Below are 6,199 nucleotides of genomic sequence, written 5' to 3' on the forward strand. Positions count from 1 at the left end.
AGGATTAGAGTGATTTTACTTCTAAATGCTATTATAGAGACAAATATAGAGGTGGGTTGGAGATGCTCTAAGGCATGGCCACGTAAATGATTGACGTTGAGATTTTAGCTTTTTTGATTCTTACTATTCTAATGTTTTAATATTAATTTGAATATTCCATTTGCTTTATAATATAATTGTTTAAAAGTATTTTTTGTTTCACTATATAAATTGTTTTAATATTTCAATGTAATTTTATATTTATTGGATATTGGGTGGCCAATTAAATTATGTAAATTACTATGTAATTGATTAAATTTATATAGTAAATGACAGTTTTCTAAAGTCATAACTTTTAAATATTACAAATTTTAACTAAAACTGGAGGATATAAAGCTCAGATAGAGTGTCCACGTAGGCGATAATAATCGGCCATTGAGAAACTATATTTTTACCATGTCACCTCCTCTATTTGTTTTTACAAAATGATCCTTTAACTTTTTACTTAAAAAATTATAACCAAAAATATTTTTATAGTGAAATATATTATTTATATAAATATAATTATATTTTGTATTTACATAGTATTTTGTAAAGAAATATTTAGTGTAAATAATATCATAATTTTATAAAATACTAAAATAAATTGGGCTGGTTATCAACTTTCACAAATAAAAAAATATTATTTGTAAACTTAGAAAAGAGTATATCAAGAATATTCTTATTTAGAAGAGAAAATAGAAAAATATATCGGAGACAAATCCATCTCTATTATGAAATTCCTCTATTTCAGAGAAAAAATAGAGGAATACATTGGAGATGGTCTAAGGCTTCGACGTTGAGATTTCAGCTTTTCTGATTCTTACTATTATAATGTTTCAATATAATTTGAATATTCTATTTGTTTTATAATATAATGGTTTAAAAGTATTTTTTGTTTCATTATATAAACTGTTTTTATATTTCAATGCAACTTTATATTTATTGGATATTGTGTGGCCAATTAAATTATGTATATATTACTGTGTAATTGATTAAATTTTTATATTAAATGACAATTTTCTAAAGTAATAACTTTTATATATTAATTTTAATTAAACTGATTACATTTTGAAACAAATAAAGTAATCTATAAACTAACTCTATATAAATATGATGACAAAATTTTAAAGTGGTATTACGTTGAATTTCTCTCATTCTATGCATTACTAATTGGAAGGAGATAATCAACATCTAATATTATGTTACTCTCATTATATTAGAAATGGTTGAACCGTAAACTAATTAAGGATGATGTAAGGAAGACATTCTTTTTTTATTATTTGAGGAGCATTAGTAAAAACTAACCTTTGCTTCATGTGTTTATTACATGTGTGTCATTTCTTAAGTGTCATCACCACAAGCTCTCTCACTTCATTATTTTAAAAATCTTTTTTCAACTAGACTAATTACAAAAAAATGCCATTGATCATTACATTATAGTATATTATTTTAGGACTCATCTTAACTCTTTATATGCACCATGATAGCATCTATATATATAAAAAAAAATGTTTGTCTCCCTCCTGTTGCACCACATAGGCAGCCACGTCATAAACTAGAAGAACCAGAGCGTGACACGTCAGCTCACCTAAACACGGGTTTGTAAAATGTTTGTTTCACTGTTTTTAAATGGGCTATTCAGTTGGCCTCAAACACATAAAAAGTCTGGCCAAAGAATTATCAAGGGAAAGCCCTAGATTTTATGGGCCATCCGAGACACCTCACCTTCTTCTCCTTCATATGAACTCGCCGTGGATCTATACAGAGTTGGATACTAACTACTAAAAAAATAGTAGTGGAATTTTAAATCAATGATTTCATATAACAGAAACAAAGACGCTTTAGAAGGATCGAGAATGGTCTTTACCGGAAACTACAGAAACATGAACGATTATCTAACCATGGTATCGAGTTCATTCAAAGCAGGAAGCTGGTCGATGGTAAGATTTCAGCGAGAATCAAATGAAGCTTCGAGAAAACGGGTACTCGATGAAGAAACTGGAGATGAAAGAAATTGAAGAAGCTGCGCACGAGCCATTAGAGTCTTCAGAACACCAGGGGTATAGGTCACCAACTCACTCATTCACCTTTGATTTAAGAAAAGGAAGGTGCGAAATAGCTGTCGCCGCAGGTCTTTGACGGAGAACAGAAGAAAAAGATAAGAAGAGGAATAAGATTGGTGGGCCTAAGGTGAAAAATATTAATATATGCTCAAGTTTTGTATTCTCTTTCGGACCCATCTAAGCCCATAAACAAGAAAATGTCCAGCCTTCGCATGTGTTCAATTTTGAAATGAAACTTCAAGTAAATATATATTTGCGAAGTTAATTCGTTTCTTTGAATAAAAAAAGAACAAACAACAAAAAAAATTATGGAGTACACGACAATCAGCATAATTCAAATCTATGAAGGATAGAATATAAGGGGTTATTTAATTAGTATGCCATTCCCTGTTACTTCCCTCTTCTTAATCTAAGTATTTTGGTTGATCAAAAAAAAAAAGGGGTTATTCAATCAAGGATATAGGTATTCCAATTTCTTTGACATATAGTTTTATTTTATATGCAATAAATAACAATTAAGAATCTTAACATCGACACATGTAAATAATTTTATTTGGTATCTTTTGACAAATGTTTAAATCCAGACACATTTTTTGCACAATACACATTTGAATATATTATAGTACATTATAACTATTTTGTGAAACTGAATTATTTTACATGCTAGGATATCTATATAAATAAAATAAAATTCTGTCTATTGTAAACATTTTGTTCACATCTCACCTTCTTATTATTTTACTCGAATATATTAACCATTTTTTCCATTCTAATCAAGTGATCATTATATTTCTTTTTTTGGTATGCCATAATCTACATATATCGTTGAAAATTATACAAATTACCAATGTTGAACCTATTATAATTTATGCATTTAAAGAAATTTTTAAACTTTTAGTTTAAAAATGAAATATTTCAAAATATTTAAAATAAATTTTATTTAAAAACAAATAGTAAATTTATTTTACACTACAGCAATATTGTTCTCGAAGTTTATACCTTCTCATATCGTACATATGTGAGTTCTTTATTAACACATTTTCATGTTCTTGGTCGTTCATATTATCTTCAAACTCATTAGCTTCTTTTCAATTGTGCAATTTGCTCTGCCAATTTTTTTACCTCTTTAAGGGAAGACATTTAGATTCTTTCGCTTAAAGAACCTTATCCAAGCATCTGCTTAAATAGCAGAACATCCAGCAAATTGTCCACAACTCTTTCGTTAGGAGAAAACTATCACATTTTAATTAAAATATACATAGACCAAACTACTCACACTAACAAAAGGTTGTTTTGGCTTAGATAATATCATATCTCTCTGACATGATCATTGTATAATTATATGCGGACATCAGTAATCTTATTATATTAGATTGTTCTTCATAGAATAATAAAATTTACTATCATTTTAATTCAGTCTAAAAATATTTATTAAAAATAACAACATGATCTATGAATTCTATTTATTTATTTTTGTTTATAATATCGTTTCCAATCTACAATTTTTTTTAAAAAAATGCTTCATAATGTACATTCATATAAAATAGTTTTTTTTAACTTTCCGCCCGTAGGGCGGGCCAACCCTCACTACAAGAAAACATCGACATACTGAGGGAAAATATCGTCGGTATGTCGTCGGAATAACGCTATTCCGACGACATACCGACGAAAAAAGTCCTCGGAAATAACTCCTCGGAATTTCATTTTTCCTCAGAAATTCCTCGGAAATTTCCGACGGAATTCCGAGGAAACGAATTTCCGAGGAAATTCCGAGGACCACATGTTCGTCGGAATTTCCTCGGAATATTCCGAGGAAGATGTCGTCGGAATATCCCGAGGGATACACTTCCTCGGAATATTTCCAAAATTAAAAAAAAAAATATAAATTTATTTTTTTAAATTGAAATTCGAAAATATAAAATTAAAATTGAAATAGAAAATATATTTAAAATACAAAAAAAATAAAATAGTTTTTATAAATAAAAAAAATGTTTTATAAATACAAAATTAGTTATAATAAATATAAATATTTTTATAAATATGAAATCATCTTTTTATAAATACAAAATAGTTTTTATAAATACAAAAAAAACTAAAATAGTTTTTATAAATAAAAAAATGTTTTATAAATACAAAATTAGTTATAATAAATATAAATATTTTTATAAATATGAAATCATCTTTTTATAAATACAAAATAGTTTTTATAAATACAAAAAATAATAAAATAGTGTTTATAAATCAAAAAAATGTTTTATAAATACAAAATTAGTTTTAATAAATATAAATATTTTTATAAATATGAAATCATCTTTTTATAAATACAAAATAGTTTTTATAAATACAAAAAATAATAAAATAGTGTTTATAATAAAAAAAATGTTTTATAAATACAAAATTAGTTTTAATAAATATAAAATAGTATAAAAATTAAAAAAATAGTTTAAATAAATCACAAAAACAGTTAATAATTACAAAAAATAGTTTTAAAAATATTTAAAATGTTAAATAATTACAAAAAATAGTTTTCATAATATTAAAAATGTTTAATAAATATAGAAATTTATATTTTTATATAAAATACATAAAACGTTTTATAACCACAAAAAAATGATTTTAAATATTATATATATGATTTTTAATCTTAAAAAAGTTTTATAGATTTTAAAAATGTTTAATAAATATATAAATGAATTTAAAATGCAAAAAATAGATTTTATATACAAAAAACGTTTTCAATATATATATATAATTACAAATTCGATTTTTATAACCACAAAATTAATAAAAACTAAAAAAAAAATTCAAATCAAGTGATACAAATCAAATCTACCATTCACCCTAACAAAATCTATAAATCTACCATTCACCCTAACAAAATCTATAAATCTCATTCCAAAATCATCAAATCTACTTAAAAACCATACAAATCTAACCTAAAAGAGTGGGATAGGGTTCATACATGAGGATTAGGGTGGAAATCGCGAGGGAGAAGAGAGAAAGCGCCGCAAATCGCAAGGGAGAAGAGAGGAGTCGACGAAATCGCAGGAGAAAGAGAGATTGCGGCGGAGAGAAATGGGGAAGAAGGTCGGGCTCGACCTAATAAAATGAGGGGTCCGACGGAAATTATCCGTCGGAATTTCCTCGGAAATATTTACTATATCCGTCGGAATTTCCTCGGAAATCATTAATTCAATTTTCGCGAAATATTTGGCGGCTTGGTTTACCCGGTTAAATGAAAATATTCCGAGGAACCAGGTTTCCTCGGAATTTCCTCGGAATTTACCGAGAAAATTCCGAGGAACCAGGGTTTGGGGTTTCAAAACATCGATTATTTTCGCCGTATTTCATTTCTTATACAATTATAATGCATACTATTGAGGATTCTTTGTATAGATGATCATAAACCATGAAATAACAAAATTTCAAAAATAATTGTAAGTATTCTCTTTACCGTTTGTTAAAGTGTATAAGTGCTTCTCTTATGTTGTGTGGTTTTCGTTCATGCAATCGTAAAAGTGTTTGTTATTGGGTAAAACACCAAAGTTTGACTTCATAATCTGGTTAAGACACTTAATGAAGGTTATATACGTGTTATTCAATCCGTAAAACGTTGTTTTCGGTTTAAAACCCCAAGTTCCTCGGAATTTCCTCGGAATTTTCCGAGGGAATTCCGAGGAAAACTCTATCGTCGTCGGAATTTCCTCGGAAAATTCCGAGGAAATTCCGAGGAAATTCCGAGGAAAAGGAATGTATAATCAAATCCCTAAATCGACAAGATCTATTCCGAGGAAATTCCGAGGAAAACCTTTCTGCCCTCGGAATTTCCTCGGAATTTTTAAAATCCCCCCAACGGCTCTCTAACGTGTATAATATTTCCTCGGAATTCATCGGTTTTTTCCTAGGAATACTATTTTCCTCGGTATTCCGTCGGAATATTCCGACGAACTGAATTTTCCTCGGTATTCCGTCGGAATATTCCGACGAACTGAATTTTCCTCGGAATTCCGTCAGTATATTCCGAGGAAATTCCGAGGAAGCCAAATTTTGTGTTTCCTCGGAATTGCCTCGGAAATTCCTCGGTATATTCCGAGGAATTCATTTTCCGTCGGAAC

At 28.1% G+C, this 6,199-nt stretch overlaps 1 long non-coding RNA gene across 1 annotated transcript; it reads right to left on the bottom strand.

Annotated features, from left to right (window-relative positions):
* Nucleotides 1-553: 553 nt before the first annotated feature.
* LOC117127988 lies at nt 554-3,661 on the bottom strand. The gene is made up of 2 exons (XR_004451044.1): nt 1,889-3,661; nt 554-1,802 (listed from the first exon to the last, which is right to left on the bottom strand). It is a non-coding gene; the product is annotated as an uncharacterized LOC117127988 (long non-coding RNA).
* Nucleotides 3,662-6,199: the final 2,538 nt, after the last annotated feature.

The sequence above is a fragment of the Brassica rapa genome, chromosome A09 (genome assembly GCF_000309985.2).
Source record: "Brassica rapa cultivar Chiifu-401-42 chromosome A09, CAAS_Brap_v3.01, whole genome shotgun sequence".
NCBI lineage: Eukaryota > Viridiplantae > Streptophyta > Magnoliopsida > Brassicales > Brassicaceae > Brassica > Brassica rapa.